Genomic DNA, 21,470 nt, shown 5'->3' with positions numbered 1-21,470 from the left:
AACTGCAATGCTAATAAATACACATCATTGGCTAGGAGGGCGAGGGCGAAATCACTTGCGAACGCAGCGGCCCGAGACAGGAAACGAATGTGCGGTGTGTGTTTTGTGCCAAAAAAAGAACGTAAAACATCTCGTAGATTGAAGCGCCAGTAATAAATAAAAAGAAATAAAAAGCTGGTAAGTGTGGCGTTATCGATCCTCGTGTGATAGTATCTATCGTAGCAAGTGCACGTGTACTCTTGTGATGCTCGGCGCATGCGTGACGTACTCAGTGTCTGTATATATACTTGTCAGGTTGCAATAAACGGGGGCTTATTTCCTTTGGCCATGGGCCTGGGGGCCACGCATTAGTCTTCGTCGATGTGTCGTCCTGCGAAACACCACAGTAAGCTCTCTCTATAACATGTCCAGTTAAAATCACGCGCACACAAAAATCAGCAATATGACCATAGTAAACACACCAGCAGTAAACAAATGACAACTGGAAAAAAAAATCTAGATGGAGAATATGACGGCTGTATGTGAAAATAGATATCACCAGGATACTAAAAAAAGGGAAGAAAATTGCAAGGACCATTGCGAACTTGTGAATAATGAGAAAGCGCTGCAATTCTAATTCTGTTTCAATTCTATTCCAATTCCATTCTTATCCCAATTCTCTTTCAGTTTTTTTCCAATCGTTTTCTAATTTCGCTGCAATTCTATTCTAATGCTATTCTGTCCCTTTGTACTTGAAATAGGTGTAAGTGCTAGTACAATTTCTGCTTAATATTTCAATGCGTAAGCTTCGGTGACCTGTGATAACGTGTCTGCGGGAACACCGCACAACGAGCGGACATTACAGGAGACAGCTGCTGTCTCCTGTCCTGTCCCGTGGTTCTGCGCTCTTCCCTCACAAATGAATAACCAACATGCCCAAATTGCGGTCTTTTGATGACGTCACACCATTGACACCAGACGCGAGTTTTCTAGCACCACCACGTTTTGGGCGATGCCGGGTATCCACATCGGTGGGTCGTGTATTGTTTTCGGATGGTAAAAATGCAGTATAAATTGTGAGGTTGAGCATCCCAAAGCATCAGGTGGGCTATGAGAGACAGAGACACCTTAGTAGAAAACTTGGAATAATATAGACCACGTGGGGTTTTTTAAAGAGCGCCTGCATCGCAATAGCCGAAATAATCAGAATGGTAGTTCTGAACTCCGTGGCTTGAATGAATTGAACATCAATTCGGTAACAAAAGAGGAAGTAAAGACCTAAAGAAGCGAAGTGGCTGTTGAGGAATAGGTACCGAAAAATTTTTGGACGGGACTTAGGACATATGCGCTATAAAAACTGCCCCCTAACATCGAGAGTACCGGAGTATTTAAAAGAACGCTAACACAGCCTAATCTTTAAGAAAGGTGACATCAGAAACTTGAAAAAATCAAGGCCTAACATCGAACATCTATTGCTGACAAGGTGTTCTGTAAGCAATCTGTATTCGTGACGGAATCCAACAGTCACACAAACGAAGGAGCATAGGGGATGCCGTTCTCTTTAATTTGTAGTTTTTATCAATGGGACATTACTAAAAGCAGAAGAAAAACAACCACATGCCGCCGGAGGGATGCGAACCCACGACCTCCGATTTTCGCGTCCGGTGCTCTACCAACAGACCTACGGCGACGGCTGTACATTCTCCTCCTTTGGGCAGTATTTGTGTAGTGCAACGCTACCTTGAAAGTGTTCACCAGCGCCACATTTGTCCATTGCGCGGACATAGTGCATTTTTTCTCATGCTTTTATTAATCTCTCCATTTTAAAACTACAAATTCAAAAAAATGACATACCCTTTGCTCCTTGTTTTTGGTGACTGTTGGCTTCCGCCATCCATGTCGTCAGCAGCAACTCTAGCCATTCCCTTGTCTGCTGAATAATTTATCGAAAGCCTTGAACCTGGCAGTCTTGATGCCGTAGGTAGCATAATAGAGTTCTCGCACAGCTTCCGCCTTCACGTTCACATAGATATTTCAAAAGCGACTTAGCCCGTTATATCTCAGAATTTTATACATAAAATAGTACAAATAAACTTAGCTTTAGTTTGCTGATGTCTCAAGAAAGGCGCTCAGCGAAATCTGTTATAAGCGTCATTTCTTTGCTGCATCGTAGCCGTATAGGCCCAGGCACGGGCTGCCTTCCTTGTGCATACTATATGTAAACTCTGTGACGCTCCCGCTTCCGCAGAATGGAAATTTGCACATTCACGACTGTTATACACTAAGAAGCACCGATTTTCTAAAAAGTATGCACTTCGAACACTGCATCTTCAGTTGGCGCGTGTTGCCCGATGTGAAATGTGAGCATAATCGCCAGAAACACTTGCGGTCTTGTGTGGTGCACGAGATCAGGGTTTACTTAGAAATTTAGACGCCTGAGGAATAGTGGCGACCTTTGGATTTGATGTTTAAATCATGCACTCCCAGTTTGTTGACACGATTGGTCAAATCGTTTGCACTGTCTACCTCGCCACCATTAAATACAATCAGCTCATGACGCGACCGTAACACTCACTCGCGGTACACCGAAAAATATAATAAATCACCAATTATTCCAAAGCGCACTCAATGCACATATCGCACACTATAAAATGCTTTAAAGTTCTACAAACTGCTTAAAATGCAATAAACCATCATTTCATAACTTGATTCCACAGATAATAAACTCGGTGGAACGATACACAAACTTAAGCAGTGCACCGGCTGTCGGATCACGTGAACCATGCTTTGTCGACTGCCCATGAAGCCTACGAGGCGACTTCCACCTGAGATAACCTCAGAGTATATCATGGCAAACCAATACAACTAGAAGTGTGCCGGGGGTTGAATTTTGTGCCTTAATACCATTAGTTCATTCATCTGAGGGCGTCGCCAAAGCTCGGGAAAATTCCGAATTTTCCCAAACTCGGGCCTTCCAGTTTGGTGCCCCTGGTCACGACTTTCACTTGAGATAACGCCTGTTCACCCTCCGTAATTTTTTAGAACGCATCCGAAAGCCTGGTCTAATTGTCAAGCCCCAAGAGTGTAAAACCTGCTCGACACGCGTGATTTTTTACGGCATGCTTTGAGCGATTGTGCAATCGAATCGCAAGGTGTCTTCATGGTCAAACAGTAAAATGCAGCGAGGCTCGAAATCAGGAAGCAAGATGGCTCTTTCGTCCATCTGGCTGGCTTTTACGGCAAACTCATTAGCTGTTACTGTTAAATAGCTTAGCCTTCAGCTCAAGTCATCATCATCATCATCATCATCATCAGCCTTGCTACACCCACTGCAGGGCAAAGGCCTCTCCCATGTCTCTCCAATTAACCCTATCCTTTGACAGCTGCATCCACCCTTTGCCTGCAAACGTCTTAATATCCTCCGCCCATCTAACCTTCTGCCGCCCCCTGCTACGCTTACTTTCTCTTGGAACCCACTCCGTTACCCTTAAAGACCAGCGGTTATCTTGCCTTCGAATTACATGCCCTGCCCAAGCTCATTTCTTTCTCTTGATTTCGACTAGGATGTCATTAACCCGTGTTTGTTCCCTCACCCACTCTGCCCGCTTCCGATCTCTTAACGTTACACCAATCATTTTTCTTTCCATGGCTCGCTGCGTTTTCCTTAACTTAAGCTGAACTCTTTTCGTTAGCCTCCACGTTTCTGCCCCGTAGGTGAGTACCGGTAAGATTATGCTGTTGTACACTTTCCTCTTGAGGGAAATTGGTAAACTGCCACTCATAATCTGCGAGAATTTTCCATATGCGCTCCACCCCATTCTTATCCTTCTAGTTATCTCCCTCTCATGGTCCGGATCAGCTGTCACTACCTGCCCTAAGTAGACGTATTCCGGCACAATTTCTAGGCTCTCGCTGCCAATTGTGAACTGTTGTTCCCTTGCTAGGCTGTTGAACATTACCTTGGTTTTCTGCATGTTAATTTTTAGACCCATCGATCTGCTCTGCCTGTCTAACTCGTTGATCATGATTTGCAGTTCACCTCCTGAGTGACTCAGCAAGGCAATGTCATCAGCAGATCTCAGATTATTTAGGTATTCTCAATTTATTCTTATTCCCAACTGTTCCCAATTCAGGCCTCGAAATACCTCCTGCAAACATGCGGTGAACAGCATTGGCGAGATCGTGTCTCCTTGCCTGACGCCCTTCCTTATTGGAATTTTATTGCTGACTTTATGGAGGACTATAGTAGCTGTGCAGTTGCTATATATATCTTCCAGTATTTTGACATAAGGCTCTTCTACCCCCTGATTACGCAATGCCTGTATGACTGCTGAGGTTTCCACTGAGTCGAATGCTTTCTCGTAATCAATGAAAGCTATATATAGAGGTTGGTTATATTATGCGCATTTTTCTATCACCTGATTGATAGTGTGAATATGATCTATTGTGGAATATCCTTTACGAAAGCCTGCCTGATCATTTGGTTGATTAAATTCTAACGTTGCCCTGACTCTATTAGCGATTACCTTAGTAAATACTTTGTAGGCAACGGATAGTAAGCTGATCGGCCTGTAATTTTTCAAGTCCTTGGCGTCTCCCTTCTTATGAATTAAGATAATGTTTGCATTCTTCCAAGCTTCTGGTGCAGTCGAGGTCATAAGGCATTGCGTATACAGGGTGGCTAGTTTTCCTAGCACGATGTCCCCTCCATCCTTCAACAGATCTGCTGTTACCTGATCCTCCCCAGCTGCTTTTCCCCTTTTCATTGCTTCTAAGGCTTTCTTTACTTCATCTTTCGTTACTGGCGGGATGACGCATTGCTGTGCACTGCTGTCTTTCTCATTAGCACTCTGATTACATTGGCTACTGTACAGGTCTGTGTAGAACTCTTCGGCTACGTTAACTATCTTATCCATATTGCTAATGACATTGCCCTGCTTGTCTCTTAATGCATACATCTGGTTTTTACCTATGCCTAGTTTCCTCTTCACTGTTTTTAGGCTACCTCCGTTCTTTATAGCATGCTCGATTCTCTCCATATTAAACTTCCTTATGTCGGCTACCTTGCGCTTATTTATTAACTTTGATAGCTCCGTTAGTTCTATTCTATCTGTAGTGTTAGATGCCTTCATGTTTTGGCGCTTCTTAATCAGATCTTTCATCACCTGAGATAGCTTCCCGGTATCTTTTCGAACTGTCCTACCGCCTACTTCTACTGCGCACTCCGTAATTATTGATGTCAGGTTATCGTGCATTGAATGAACATCAAGATCATCTTCCTCAATTAAAGCCGAGTATCTGTTTTGCAGCGCTATCCTAGACTCCTGTGCTTTCCCTCTTAGGACTAACTCGTTAATGGTCTCCTTCTTCGCTAGCTTCTTCCGTTCCCTCTTCACGTCTAAGCTAATTCTAGACCTTACCATTCTATGGTCGCTGCAACGCACCCTTCCGAGGACGGCCACATCCTGAATGATGCCAGGTTTAGCGCATAGTATGATGTCGATTTCATTTTTAATCTCACCATTGGGGCTCTTCCAGGTCCACTTCCTGTTTTCTCGTTTGCGGAAGAAGGTATTCATGATCCGTAAATTATTTCTATCCGCGAATTCGACTAATAACTCTCCCCTGCTATTTCTAGAGCCCATCCCATAGTCACCTACCGCGTGGTCGTCAGCCTGCTTCTTGCCCACCTTCGCATTGAAGTCGCCCATCAGTACAGTGTACTGCGATTTTACTCTATTCATTGCTGATTCTACGTCCTCATAGAAGCTTTCAACGGTCTGGTCATCATGGCTGGATGTGGGTGCGTAGGCCTGCACCACTTTCAGCTTGTACCTCCTATTCAGCCTAATTACTATAGCTGCTACCCTCTCGTTAATACTGTAGAACTCCTCTACGTTGCCAGCTATATCCTTATTAATGAGGAAACCCACACCTAGTTCTCGTCTATCCTCTAACCCGCGGTAGCACAGTATGTGTCCGTCCTTTAGTACTGTATACGCCTCACCTGTCCTCCTAACTTCGCTAAGCCCTATCACATCCCATTTAATTCCCGCTAGTTCCTCGAACAGCACTGCTAGGCTAGCCTCACTAGCTAAAGTTGTAGCGTTAAACGTTGCCAGGTTCCGATTCCAATTGCGGCCTGTCCAGAGCCAGAGATTCTTAGCACCCTCCGCTGCGTCACAGGTCTGACCGCCGCCGTGGTCAGTTGGTCTGCAGCCGCTGGGGACCGAGGGCCGAGGGTTAATTGGTTTGACCATAAAAGGTTGTGGCCAAGTACTACACCAGGGTGGCCAAATCCTGCTATGGTGAGAGAGTGCGTTGTCGGTTCTGGTCACCGAGATAAGGCCGCACTCCAGGCCTGGTTATGCAATTCCATCGACACGCGGATTTTTTTTTTAACCCGGTGTAGAATTGCGCGGCACCATGATTTGAACCCCAGCCCTCTTGCACGCGAGGCGGATGTTCTACCTGTACGCCATCGCTGCATCTTTCAGCTCAAGTAACGCGCAAGATACAAGGCTGTCGAATGTGATGGGATCAAGCTTTCCGAAGGCTTTAATACGCCCTGATTTCAAAACAAAATATCCAGGCATGTGACCAAGAGAAAGAATTGATTATCCGCACGGATGCTCCTGGTACGGGTATAAAGTTGGTCTCCTGCAAGAACACAACAGAACATTTCATCTCGTGTTATATTGCAGTACACGGCTCCTCTCACGTCAGACGCGTTATTCGGCTATAGAGCGGGAGTGTCTCGCACTTGGGTGGATGGTCGGCAAATTCCCCGTTTTCTGTATGCCGGTACGTTGTCAACCAAACTGACCAGCAGCCGCTGCCATACTGGTCGCAGGCAAAGCACTTACAAAGACTCCAATGCATATTGATAAGGCATTATGCGCGCCTCATCTTTTTTGTTCTTAATTACATTACATTGCGCCGTTTTATTTCGTATACACCCTGCATTTTCACGATCGGCAATACGTTAGCCTTCAAATGTTGCAAAGAAATGAGCGTTTTTTTGATAAATTTGCCTATCATTGGCGATGAAAGATAATGGGCAATGCAAGCAAGTGGATATATTCATGCGCTCATGTGGATTTCATAAGGACGGGGGTTTATTTATTTCATTTGCTAATACTGTTGGCCGTGGGGCGGTTACAGTGGTGGCATGTGGCAGTTTAGGAGTGACATGTTGACTTCCTTCCGAGTGATTGCTTTCCTAGTTCTTTTTTTTTTTTTTTTTTTATTCGAGAAGTGTGCCATGAGGCATAAGTTGAAAAAGGAAAGGGGGGAAGGAATGCACGGGATTGAAAGTTAAAAGAAGGAGTGAAGAACCGTTGCGCTGAGGTAGTCGCAGAGGTTGTTAATGAAACGGTTGTCCATTGTCCACTTCACGAAGTCACTTTCGCGGTTCCACCGCAGGCCCACCTCCCTGAGGAGCCGTTTTCTGATAGCAGCCGTCGCTGGGCACGTCCACAACAAGTGCCGCACATCACATATGTCCGGTGCAGCTCCACAGTGAGGGCACCTGTCAGGTAGTGGCAGATCTTTGGCACGCCACCGATGACGGACAGATGGTGTCAGAGCCGCCCCTGCCCGAATCCGGCGCACGGATACCTCCTCCTGCCGAGTAAGACTACGGGGGAGAGGGTGCGAACACGGAGGAATTAGAGCGCGTGTTCGCTGGCGCAGAACTTCGGAATCGGAAACGTGGGACAAGAACGGATCTGGGGGAAGAGGGGAAGGTGGCGGATCGTCTAATGTATGAAGATGAGTCATAGCATCCGCTTGAATGTTATGTGGATCCTGGGCATGGCCGCGAACCCAGTGTATGCGCACAGGACATGGATACTTTGCGCAGAGCACATGAATAGATTGTGAAATCTGGAACGTTCGTCGAACAGCCTTCAGCTGTTTAAGGGCGGCGCGGGAGTCGGTGTAAATGTGAACTGAATTGAATGTTGGAACGAGCGGAAGGGAAGCAATGGCATTGTAAATGGCTTGAAGTTCCAATGCCAGGGGAGTGCACGTATCCGCAGTATACGTCGCGCGAGAGTTGAGATGCGGATGAGATGGACTATACACAGCAGTAACTCCCCTCTCTGCAGAATGAGATGCATCCGTGTATAATATGCACCCTTCAGGCAGATACGCTGCTGATACCGACGGGGAAACAGTGGGGCGATTGTCAGTGAGCTGGCAATAGGACCACGGTGGAAGTGTCTTTAAACGATGAAGTTTGAGAGACTGTTTTCGAGCTCTATTTGCCACCCGTTGGTCGATGATCTCACTGAGTGTATTAAGTTGGGCGAACTCCTGTAGCACAGGTATGGATGTTAAACGAGGCAGATATGTTATGACGCGCATAGCCTCACGATTGATAGCTTCAAGGGAGTCCCACTGTCTGCGGGTGAGACGTTGAAATTGAGCCTGATATACTATCCGTGGCTGAAGGATAGAGCGCACAAGCTGGCGGGCCGTATGAGCACGTGCGCCACCAGAGCGCATAGCTATGCGACGAATCAGACCTAGAGTAGCGTGAGCCGATTTACGGGTGGCTGTCAGCCACGGGGTGCCAGTCCCAGATGTATGGAGGAGAAGACCAAGAATACGAACAGTTTCTACCTGAGGAATAAGAGAATTATGTACCGTAAAATTTAAAGGGGGAGCTTTCCGTAAGGCGGCTTTATTTCCAATTCGAATGAAACATGATTTAGTAGGAGAAAGTGTTAGACCCAAAGGTGGGAGGCGAGATGTCAATACATCCAGCGCGTGTTGAAGGACCGACTGATGAATAGACGCATCTGGATGACAGCACCACAAGGTGATATCATCGGCATATGCAAGCACGCGGATAGAAGGGATGGTCTCTAGGGCTCGAACCAGAGGAATTAAAGCCACATTAAATAATGTGGGGGCGAGAACGGAGCCCTGCGGCACTCCTCTATTGGAAGTGAAATTACCAAAGGGCTTTCCGTGGACACGCACGCTGAAGGTTCGATTTGCTAAAAAGGCGTGAATGGAGAGGAGGAACCGGTGAGGGAGACCAAGAGTTTGAAGGGAGGCAAGAATGGCAGAGTGAAGGATGTTATCATATGCCTTTGTTATGTCTGTAGCGATTACGGTTCGTACGAGGTGACTCTGTGGAGAGTGGTCAAGCACGTCAGCAGCCAAAGTAGCAAGGCCGTCCTCCGTTCCAATATGTGGGCGGAAACCAATTTGGGAATCTGGGTAACAATCATGGGATTCCAGCCACCATGATAAGCGTGCGGCTAGAATGTTTTCATAAAGCTTGCAGATGGTAGGGGTAAGGGAAAATGGACGAAGGGCCGAGAGAGATACTGGAGGCTGACCTGACTTGGGGATTGGAACCACAATAGAATGCTTCCAGTCTCCCGGCATGATGCCAGAAAGCCACACTTCGTTAAAAGTATCAAGTAGGGTTTCCAAAGCCCTCCCTTCCAAGTTACGGAATAAGGAGTTAGGTATGCCGTCGTGCCCGGGAGTAGTAGTAGTTTTTAAACGGTCAATGGAGGCCAGCAGCTCTGCCATGGTGAGGTCAGAAGCAATCCCATCGGGGGGCTCTGTTACCGATAAGTCAGGTGGAGACGTAGCGGTGCAGTCATGGTTTGGAAAAAATTGACGGGCCGCTTGTTGTGCAAATGTGTCCTCATCCACATTTAGCGCGAGGCGAATGCTCTCTGTGTAATCTGCAACCTGAGAAGGGCGCTCCATGGCGTGAAACACTCTCCAAAGATGTCGATTGCCCTGCGTAGAGGACAGGCGGGCACACCATGCAGCCCAGCGTTGCCTGCCTAGCCGCTTTGCATAGCGCCGCGCCCGTGCGGTAGCGCGGTGAAGAGTAGGAAGAGCCGAAGGGTCATCGGGGTGACGAGTAGCGTAAAGATCCGCCTGGCGACGAAGAGCCCACAGATTCAAGAGATGTATGTCCGGGTTTGGGTCATCTTCATTTACAGTAGTGGTAATAGTGTGAGTAGCGAGAACATCAGATAGAGTAGACAATGCTGAAGAGGGGTTGAATGTAGATAAATGATTGTCTGCGCGTACAGAATCCCATGATGTTATTCGTACAGTGCGGCGTATTTTCCGTAGACGCGTAGGCGTGAGGGAGATAAAAATAGGGCTGTGATCGCTACCCCAAGTATCAGAATCAACAGCCCAACGAGGGTTACCGGGGCCTAACCACCAAGTCAAATCAGGTGAATACGGGCCACCTCGTGGGCGGGTAGAAGTATTCGGGTGGTTTAAAAGTTGAAAGGAATGATCTGAAAAGCTCCCTTGGATGTGTGAACCCCTTGAGGAATCCGATGGGTAACCCCACGCAGTGTGTGCGCCGTTGAAGTCACCGCCAACTAGAATAGGGATACCCGAGTTGGTAGAACGTAGAAAACGAACCCATCCCAGATTGGGAGATGCGGAGCCAGGACGACTATAAAAAGAAACTAGAATAAGGGGTGTGCGTGCAGGTTTTACGAGAAGGGCGACAACCTCTTGACGTGTGTTGCACCACCGTGAAAGGTCGAGCGGTGTGTGCGGAACTGAACTGTGAATATAAATTGCAGATTTACCTGGGCTGAGGGAGGAGGCGGTGCAACGGCGATCAGGGATAGATGGTGAATGGTATGCGCAGAAACCTGAAAGGCGTGGGAGTGCATTATGCTCTTGCAGTAGGAACGCCCATGCCCTCAGCTTTCCGTCGCGAAGGCGGATGTTCACTTCAGAGGCCTTATTAGCGAAACCTCGACAGTTCCACTGCACCACCACCGATGATGATGCGCTATCCATGACGAGGCCGAAGAGCTTCCACGATGAGGGATGTCACCTGCTTCATCAGCGCTAATATCTTGTCCACTGTCGGGGTAGTCACGGCTAACAGGTGGTCGGCACCTGATTGTGGGCCAGTGCTTACCCTAGGTGATTCCTCTGATGATTGCTCCCGAGTTATGAGAATTCTTCGAGAGGATTGAGAACGACGCTGTTCCCGGCGCTGGGTGAGTTCGTCTAGTCGGCGGCGAGCCTCCGCGATTGCATTGTCTAAAGCTGTGTCTTCATCTGTAGTATCCACATGTGATGGATGCACTGGACGTTTGGGCGTACCATTTGATCCGGGAAGGTGAGCCGCTTGTGCATATGTACGCTGGCGAGGAGACGTATGGTGAGCAGCAGGCTCAGATAAAGGAAGTTCAGGGAAGTCGTTGTCGTCACATGCGAGAGCTGCAAAGCGATTACTTGTAGGGACATCCATTTTTGCAGGCGACTTGTGAAACTTCTTCGCTTGCTTCTTCTTTGGACAAGCGGGGGAGCGAATGTCATGGTCCGGCGATTTGCACAGGGCACAATGAGCTGTTGGTTCATTCATGTCGGCCACAGCTGCTGGATTAGGGCAGGTATTTTGCATATGTCCTTCTTTGTGGCAGTGATAGCAAAAAATACGACGAGGTCGGAAGGGCTGTGGTTTGACGATCGCACCGTAGTAGGTAAGGTACTTCGGGAGAGTCAACGGGCCTTGCAGGATGAGCAGGTATGAGCCCCGGCGACCCATAGGCCGTGCTTGCAGTACAACATGAGTTGAGCAGCGAATATTTGCGCGCACCTCCTCGGGAGGGCTCGTGCTGTCGACATGATAAACCATGCAGCGGAGTGTGTCAGGACCAGATGCAAAATATATTTGCACCGGGACATGCTTGCTGTCATCCAGGGGGATCCGCGTAACTGCGCAAAGTTTCTGGGCGTCCATCAAGGATGACAAGTTTACCGTGATGGTGTTCGATGGGCGATGGACGACAAACCCGCAGTAGTTCGAAGAGCCAAGGGCATGGTCAATTGTGGCTTGAACATTCCGGGCAGGGATGGCAGTCATATCAAAGCGCAATGTAGGCTTGATGGTAACGCGGAACGAGTTCGCAGCAGGCGGAAGAGAGCCTTGACTCACGGGAGGCATCTGTGGAGGAGGCTCAGACGCTGGTGACGGCCCTTGGTGGGAATACTGAACTGGCGCGACGGGCACAGTTTCTTGAGGGAGTGCCACGGGCACGGAGGCGGTAGAGCAGTCCATGTCACAGGCCAAAGTCGTAGCATCGGAAGACGGCGCAGGCTGGAGGCCTAGAGGCGCTGACGATTGCGTGGACGTGGAGGCTGCGTCAGGTGGCAACACAGCGGGCATCCGCGTAGCCGTCGTCGACAACGCAGAATCCATGCAGACGCGTAGCGCGGCCTCGCTCGGCAGCGCCGAGCTAAGCCTAGCTTGCCCCTGAGGGTTCCGGTTGGGTTTTCTCACTTGAGAATGCGCCCGCCGTGCCGGGAATTTCTCCGTAGGGGCGTCGTCAGCATTCGGTCGCACGGAGGGCACTGTCCGACCCACGCCACACACGAGAAGACAGCGAAAAGCGAAAACACAGACCTAGAAGCAGACACGTATCCACCCACTTATTGTTTGTAAGGTTCTTATTGTTTGTAAGGTCTGTTCTGTTTTTTTACTAGATCATGAACCCTATGTCAGATATTCGACCCATTGTCAAACTGTATTATGAAGAGGTAACTGCGAGCAAGGCAGAAAAATCTGACAAGAAGGAAGCAGGAAAAAACATTAGCACAATGAATGTTTTTCGTTGAAAATGCTTTCTGCCGCAGTTCTCTGCGTAGAATATAATGGTGTATTGTCATGCCATAGTTTTGCGGTGAACGCTGTTTTCCCAGGAATGCCAATTCCTTCAGCAAAAAAAAATTGGGGATATATATGTTCCAAACATATTTACTCTGACCATACAGGCGCGTTAGCACGCTGACGTAGACTGGGTATATTGTGTATTGTATTGGAAGCGCCGTGACAACGAACAGATGGTTTTTAGTATTGATATTTTTGGTTCATAACATATAAAGGTCCGGGATGCACAACGAATTATCTGCGAAGAATAAGCGCAGAAGCCTATTCTTATATAGTAGCTTCTAGGTAAACAGCTACCTTTGTGGCCCTGGCATGGTCACAGCACTATAGACATACTCCGTGTTACAGGCACTAGCAGGGATTAAATTATTTCACAATTTCACTGTTGTTATGTAAATGGGCCGGATCGGAGCAGAGAGGCAGAAAAAGGACTCGATATTGCCATAGACACAAATTTAACAAGAACACAGGCAACTCAGAGACACAGAGTGAACAAATGTTATTTGCCCTTTACTCCTGTTTCTCTGTATTTTTCTTTTCTAACAGTGAAATGAAAAACATCGTTCCCGTCTAGCCTTAGCGAACGAACTTTTTACTGGTCTTAGTTTTAGATGTCTGGCTCTCTGCCCTGTAATCTCAGTGTTATCTTGTCACTGCGCTCTCGTTTCTTTTAAAAATTTTCGGATAAGTTTCACTGACGAGCACTAAACGGTTAGGGAAAAAGCAGTCATGTACCAATGCAATGAAAAAATCATCCATTCCTTGTGAGTGCATGTACGTTTGGAATGCTTTTCTGTTCAACATTCCTCTACTGGGCAGCTGTTTATGCCAAGTAAACACAAAGGTTAGTCTCAGTGCTAGCCCGGCATACGTCGCCTGGGCGTCCCTCCTGGGAGGGTAAGCATCCAACATTACGGGGTACAACGACACATGAAGGGAAGCTTTATAAGCAAAATACAAGTATTGCTCCCATGTAGCCAAAGCCTAGTGATTCTTCTGTCGTGCATTTCAAACAAGCTGTGGCAAACTTCAATAAAATGGACTATTGATATCACGTTTTCTGTGGCAGAGGTCCTGAATTTAACCGCAATTTTAATCAGAAATATTAACTTATCCGTCCAAATATATTGCCACGAAGCTTTGTTATGTTTATGTTTTCATACTCGAAGCCTCCGGCATGCAGCGATATTGATTTCTTGTGTGGCGAAAAAAAGACTACGCATTTCTGGTCAGTTTGTAACCGCGTGAACCTACAGTTACTAATAGCATTTTCGAAATGGTGATCAAGCGCAGCTCTTCAAACCGGCGAATGAGCAAGAAATTCGTCGGGCTCAATTGAGAACTTACATTCTGAATCCAAACCACCCATTGAAACACGCTCTCCAGTTTCGCGGAGCAAGAAAGACCTGCTCCGAATCTGCTATCGTAACGCGCCGTGATTTGGAAATTCACGTAGCTGCGTTCTTTTCCATATTGCGAAAGTTCTTCGGCGCCTTAACCTTTAGGGCGGCCGATAGGGGTGATGATTCTGTTCTTTGAATATCGCCTGATATTTAAATTAAATTAAAAGCTGATAATTAAATTGCGAATCAGCCCATTTCATACCTGTCAAGAAGGTAATTGCAACGTTATCACTGACCGCTTCAGTTTGCAATGCAAGCATCGCGTCTTCGCAATGTTGGTTTCTCTGAGACGCTCATGCATTCTGTGTACAAATCCCAGGAAACTAAGCCAGCCCCACGTGGGCTATCAGTGAAGAGAACAGGTGGATCAGAAAAAGAAGCTAGCCGTTGTTTCATATGTGTACGAGTAGGTGCATGGCCTTCAGAACGTTGGCTCCTCGTTTAATGTTAAAATTCTCTTGAAAGGTCCTACCCAGCTAGTACTTGCTCGTGCAACTCTGCATGCAGCAGCGCAAAATGACGGAGCCAGAAGATAGGAATGTGGTATGCGTTAACGAGTACAAATTGAATAAAAAGAGATTGACATTTGTATTAGAATCAGAACAAGGGTGAAATTAGAATTAAATAATCTAAACTTGTATAGAATCATAACTGGAATGGAATAGTGAGCGAAAGATGACGGCATCAGGACTGCAGTAGTGGCGAGCTGATGAACTATGCAATATAATTTTCTCCGGATCGATACAATTGATCGCCCCAGTTTTTCACGTCGACAAATTGGCATCGTCACGGACAGCTTTGGACGAAACGAGGCCGCTTGCTTTATTATATTTTGAACTGTATCAGGGAAGATATTCTGTACGCTTCTCACGATATACTGACAGCTCGGCAACTCTGCGCGCCTTATGCCGCATACAAGACAAATATAACTGACGACTTATGTCCGCACACCTCGCACGGTATCTGTACAGACGGCCGAAGTGGCGGCGACAAAAAACCACCAACAAATCCAGTACACCTCCGAAGTCAAGTCGGGTACCACAAAGGCCGTTTTATTAGGTCCATGTGGCCATTGCCGGTTCCGTGCCGACTACAGCTTCCGAAGATATGTTCACAATGTAGCGACCGACTGCATGAGCCATTGCGTCGAAGCGAAAGCTTTCCCGATTGGCACAGCAGCCAAAGTCTGAAGCATTCTCATAGTTCTGCGACATTGCACCGCTGAAGTCTCCATCACGGACAAAGTACACAGCTGAGGGGAGCTCTTTTACACTACAATTGGACAAGTAACGAGAGCACAATCGCGCACCATTCGCATACTAACGGCATTATAAAGGCCTTGAATAATCGCAGATACGACTGCGGTTTGCGTCGAAGCAGACTCAAGAGCTGAGATGTCATTCTACCCTACGCCCTATACACCTGAAACGCAGCAGTCCAGGACCACCCGGGCGACGCATTTCGGCGCGTCCATAGCAGGGAATCTCCTTGCTCGACGTCGTGCCGTTATATGTGTCAGACAAAGACAAAATCCGCGTCGCCGCCTCGCTCTAGCACGTGGAAGAGGCCGGACTCCTCTCCCCGCTGTGTATTGTAGAGCAACAGCGCACCGACACTAAGCGCTACAATCTGGGCCGACGACAACCAATTACAGACCAAATGATCGTGTGTGGGTATAAATGCCCATTCGCCACCATGAACTGAAAGAAACAAGTTGCCGCCGCTTTCCCGGCCCGCTGAAAGTCCTTCATCAAGTCAGGTAACGTGACGAGAGGGTTCCAGTGGCGCCGCGCTTGCTACATTATAAATTCCCAGCGCCTAAAAACAAAAATGTCGACAAAGGGTGTTTTTTCTTTGTATTTCCAGCGTTTTCCAGCATCACAAGGGCCATGCGAACAGAAGCCCGCCGTCCATCTGCGCGTGTACCTTGGAGTGAAAGGACAAGTGGAGTGAGGAGGAGGAGGAGGTTAGGTAACGTCATAAGAAGAAAGAGGAGAGCGCACAGGTGCGTAACGGCCAAAGAGAGAATAGCAGTCAAATAACTGCGGAGGAATTGGAAAACTCAGACCTAAAATTGAGTTCTAAATTTGATTTTAAAAAATAAGAAGCCATTTTGAATTGAAAGTGGCGGCATTGTTGTAAAAGAATTGGAAAACATGCAAAGCCAGCCTGCCAAAACCAGCCAAAAGCGAAACTTATTTGTCATTGCTTTGAAGGAATTCAGTCCGGCACGACAAATATCCCGCGAAATCGGAGCCCACATGTTAACGCATTCCCGGCCGCATCAATAGCATTTGTCGAACGTGAATATTTTTTTTTCTGCCCACCTCTGTTATCGTTTTAAATCATCGGGTCGATGCTTTTTTCAGAGCAGAGTAACGCAACGAAGTTTTGTAAAGCTTATGTATCGATGCTGGATGCTTTCGGCACTCAGGTCCATGCATTTGTTATTTAGCGAGACGTGACAATATATACCTGTTTACAGCTATATCCTCATTGATGATGTATCCTACACCTAGTTCTCGTCTGTCCACTATACCACGATAGCATAGTACTCGGCAACCCCATTGCACTGTAATCGTTTCATTTGTCCTCCTAACCTCACTGAGCCCTACACCATCCCCTTTAATACCAGCTAGTTCCTCGAAGAGCATTGTTTGACTAGCCTCACTGGATACGGTTCCAGCGTTAAACGATGCCAGGTTTAGTTTCCAATGGCGGTCTGTGCGAAGCTAGAAATTCTTAGCACCCTCCGCTGAGTCACAGGTCTGACCACCGCGTTGGTCAGTTGCTCTGCAGCAGCTGGTGACTATGTGGCCCCAGACAAATTGGCATGTTATTACAGAAAGTTCCCCCAAAGTATTTCGAGCAAAGTAGCATAGCCGCATTTAGCGCCAACAAATCGTGCTTAATGGCCAGAAAACTAACTTGCATTTCCTGTCTTCTTGCGGGAATAAATCGTCACAGGGAAAAGGTAGGCGACGCTCCATGGACAGAGCCACGAAGGCAGAAAAACACTGCTGTGTTCTGACAACAAATTGCTGGACTGACGCAGTATTTAGCGTGGCAAAGCAGAGGTCGAAACTGCATCGATGTGGCTATGTAGATGCGAGAAGTGGGACTGGAATGCGTCTGCTGGACTAAAGAGGGTCAAGTGACCGATTCGCGTGCGCCTGACGAGCAATGTTATTATTGACGAGCGCACCTCAGAATTTCAAATGGGGGGCCTTGTTCTTTCGGCACCGAGGGTTGCTTGGCTTTTAGTTGGGTTACACAACTTCCGGCGGACATCGCGAGTCTGTTTCGATGTCGGATCGTTTGGCGCCCTTAACTCCAGACTCTATCTTGAAGCGCAATGCTGATTACAGATTGTGAAATCTGGTTTCGTTGATGATGTCTAATACGTCCTGTACCACAATATAATACTGCGCACCAAGGCAAAATTAAAACATTGTTAGCTCATAACCATTACCTAGTCGTATTTTAAATACCTGTTATCGTGGATACAATGTATTCTATGCCGACCAATTCCCCTGAACAGACCGCATTTTCGTATTTATGACTTCTTTTCCCAGAACTATATGTACAGAATTAAAAAGAAACAATGCCATTAGTGCAAGTTCAATTATAATATGAAAAATTTGTGAGCACGGTGCCTTTGTTCCCAGTTCCTTAGTAGCAGTTTATGGAGCATTATTATATGTACTGATTCTCCGCCTCAGCTTCCAGACTATAACGACAAACCTGATACTCCAAGAGTGTGATTAAAAAGGAATCCACATGTAAAAACAACTATGTTCTCGCAGAAACTGCCAACGAGGACCCATATTTTTTAAACCAGTTGGTAAACAGACAACAATACTGTACTTCGTGCAGTTTTTGTCGACATGGCTCTCCTATTGTTACGATCCTGACACTTCCACCTAAAATAACACGTTAACGCAGCCACTGGTGGTTAATGTTATCAAGAGGAAGCGCAATTCTCCGTAAAGGTCTGATAGATGATCACGATGAGTCGAGTACAATAATGCTTAGTTCTCCTCCTCGTGTGCCTGGTTCTCTCACATGGTAAAATCTTTAAGTTTACATTATGTGAGCTACATGTGCACCTGCTCGCACCCAAAAGATGATGGTGACGTGTGATGGGCGCGCGCAGCCTGAAGAGCCAAGCCACAACACCATAAAATATATCTCAGTTCACGACAAAAGAGCGCTCGGAAATGGATAAAAAAAAGAAAAAATGATGTTAGTTTTGCGTGGTTAGGCCGAATGCGAATAGGGTGCGCTTGCAATTCGGTTCTCACCTCGCTTCCGGTGTTCAAGTCCAGTGTTCATGGCTGACAGTCGGATAGCGTTAATGGGGTAATGACCCATACCGATCATTCTCTACCTTATATTCATAGTTCCCTGCGAATCCTCATACCACCCCTGGCGCAGTGGTAGAGCGCCCTTCTATGGCGGTTGCGACCTTGTGCTGCGATTAAGCTGCCACCTGATACGCTGGGCAGCTTTCTAGGTATATACATATACACACTTGGACAGGTTGCCCACCACCCGGCGGGCAGGTGAGCAGCATGCTTCCGGCAATCAACGAGACAAACAAAAAACAAACAAACAAACGAACAAATACAGAACGGCTAAATGCGAGGAACGGTAACTCTATGTGCCATCGCACTAAAATGTGCTCTTGTGCAGTACTTCTTCACCCACCCCACAGCCGGACCCAGCTTCCTGTGAGTTCGACAGTAATTTTTTCTTTAATGCGACGGAGTGCGTTGTGGGAAGATGAAACGTTTATGAGGTTTAACGTCCCAAATCAACTCAGGTTATGACGGGCGCCGTGATGTAGGGCTCCGGATAATTTCGACAACCTGGGGTTCCTTAACGTTCACTAATATCGCACAGTGCACGGGCGTCCAACATTTCGCCTCCACAATATTGCTACAGCCGCGGCAGAGACCGATCCCATGTCTTTCGGGTCATCAGCCGAGCACCATAACCACCGACTCACCGCGGCGGCTACAAAAATTATTATTTACACACATAGTTAGTGGTCGAACTGCCGATGGATGCCCAGCGAGATCCGGTGGTGTGGCCCAAATATCCAGTCGTCTACATCTCGCAGTCGACCTGGAGGCGGTCCGAATCGGAGTAGGTGTTTCTGCCGAAAGGAAACCATCCATTTTGTCACTTGTGTAATATGAACTAAGCATACTTGCTTAGCACGTCCTGGAGAAAACATGGACGCATCATCCGTTCACTGCAGCCATGGCTGTACTAAAAAAAATCCGACTATATATAACTAACCTTATAATTCAACACTTCGAAATTCAATTTATGAAATGATTTCCTGACATAAAAGATTAAATGAAGGCATTTCAGTAATTTTTAAAATTCCTCTATTATTACATGATTTCGTGCATTTATTTTTCAGCAATGTGGCATATCATGTTTTAATGTATTATTCCTTCCGTATGGCCAAAATAAAAGAAGAAGCAGCGCATGCAGTACATTAAAACACGTACTGCACCTTACAACATATGCAATTTCCTAACTGACAAGAATAAAACCGCTTTTAAACTGCCCACACTTCAAATGAGCAGTTCTATATAAGCATATTTCTGCTGTGGGCATCTGGAGCAAGATAGGGTGCAAAGTAGTCCAATACCTTTGTGCAGGTGCTCACAGTAATACAAATCGTGGGAGTCTGGAATTTTGTAGCGATAGCCACATTACGGTAGCATTTCGAACCTTCAGCGTGGCGGCGCCGTGGCGGTGGGGGCACCGCCACGCTGTCACGTGCTTGGTCACGTGGTGCCGAGCCTCTGCCGGCGGCGTGGCTCGGCGTGGATCGCGTGGTTCGTCACGTGGTTGGTCCCGTGACAAGCCACGTGGTGCGGAGCAGCTGCTGCTGCCGGCGGCGCAGCGCGCCTGCGAAACCGAGCTGCCACAGCTGTGCGCATGTGCCGTGTCAATTGGGACGAATATGAAGAAGGAACGCCCAGCGAAACGGAGCGGCGAAAGACTGACTTTGCAATTCAACTGAGCAAGTTCCACTCGGCCAGCTGCAGCTATCGCGTCACTCCAAGTTTAATCAGAGCTAAACAACCGCCATTTTTCATGTATTATTGTGCCAGCAATTACTGCTCTTCAAAAAGAAGAAACGCTCCTTCAACTGGGCACCTGCGGAAGCAAGGGGCCGTACTAATGAGTGCACCGAAACAGATTGCACTGTCCCGCGACTGTCAAACTCACGCCCCGACTTGCATTGGGTCTAGCGGACCGCCAATGTAGCCGCGGAGCTGGGAGACACACTCCGGCGGCGCAGCGAAATATGTTTACCAGCTGATGCCTGTGGGATGTCTGAACACGTTCCGAATATCAGGGCAGAACTTTCTTGGCGTCAGTCGTTTAGCGGAGCCTACCGTGAGCCGTCGTGTGGATGAGGTCCGTCCGAGATAACCAGAAAAAGGAGCTAGGAGGGCAGCATAAAAGACAGAAGAGAGGGGTAGCGATGGGAGAAATAATGGAACAAGTTTCTTTTCAACTAAGTTTGTTTAATGCTTTCTGTTTATCTCTCTCCCCACGAGTGACTGCAGCTCTGAAATGGAATTCCTTGTTGAGAGCAAACTCATCCAAGATTCCCTCTGCAGATGGCCGATCAAACAAAATAACAAACTGAAAAACCAGTGCGCGCAGAGTGCGCCGCACATCCCGTGGCACAGAGCCAAGTAGGAGTAGCCAAGAGCAAGTTGTGCTCGCCTCCGAGGGCGAAGCCTGTTGGACTTAACATGGCGGACTTTCTACTTGGAGGGTGTGCGTTCTAGGGGGGCCGTGCTGGAGCATGGGCGTAGAAAGCGTCAGAGCAAAGACGCTGCTTTCACCGGCGCCCAGCCGCAGGCTCACACCGATTTTTAAGTACGCGGTGGCCGAGTTTAGCCAGTTTCGCCATATTTTGTTCGGGTTACGGTTATGGGGACATTGTTTCAGGTTCAACCCCGTGGCGCACTTTAGTTCGAACGGTTCAAAAGCTTTCGGACTGTTTCACATTTGTCCAGCGTTCTAGATCAAACAAAAAGTTATAAACACAGCTCGGTTTTCTGGTAAATCGTTCTGAAGCATTGGTTTCCATTCTGTGTTACATGTGTACTCAAAGATAAGCAAATATTTATTTTTATTGGTACGTCCTCCTTTGACACTCGAATTTTCTGTCAAGTGCAGCGTAAGTAACGAACGACAAGAGCAGTACATCAAACAAACAGAAAATGTTCGGCCCGCTGCTATATCCATTCTCGCATTCCGAACTTGAGCACTATTTTTGTTGCGCATTTCGCAGTTTTGTTGCCACCTACTGTGTAACGTTAATTAAAAGTTATCCAGGTCCAGGTGCATTCGAAAGC

At 47.3% G+C, this 21,470-nt stretch overlaps 1 long non-coding RNA gene across 1 annotated transcript; it reads right to left on the bottom strand.

Annotated features, from left to right (window-relative positions):
• Positions 1-6,513: 6,513 nt before the first annotated feature.
• Positions 6,514-19,869, bottom strand: LOC144133017 (uncharacterized). Its single transcript, XR_013314959.1, has 3 exons — positions 19,739-19,869; positions 19,114-19,231; positions 6,514-6,639 (listed from the first exon to the last, which is right to left on the bottom strand). It is a non-coding gene; the product is annotated as an uncharacterized LOC144133017 (long non-coding RNA).
• Between the last annotated feature and the right edge of the window lie 1,601 nt (positions 19,870-21,470).

The sequence above is a fragment of the Amblyomma americanum genome, chromosome 5 (genome assembly GCF_052857255.1).
Source record: "Amblyomma americanum isolate KBUSLIRL-KWMA chromosome 5, ASM5285725v1, whole genome shotgun sequence".
Taxonomy (NCBI): Eukaryota; Metazoa; Arthropoda; class Arachnida; order Ixodida; family Ixodidae; genus Amblyomma; species Amblyomma americanum.
The sequence above is the reverse complement of the archived record's forward strand: the minus strand, read 5'-3'. Positions and strand labels throughout refer to the sequence as shown.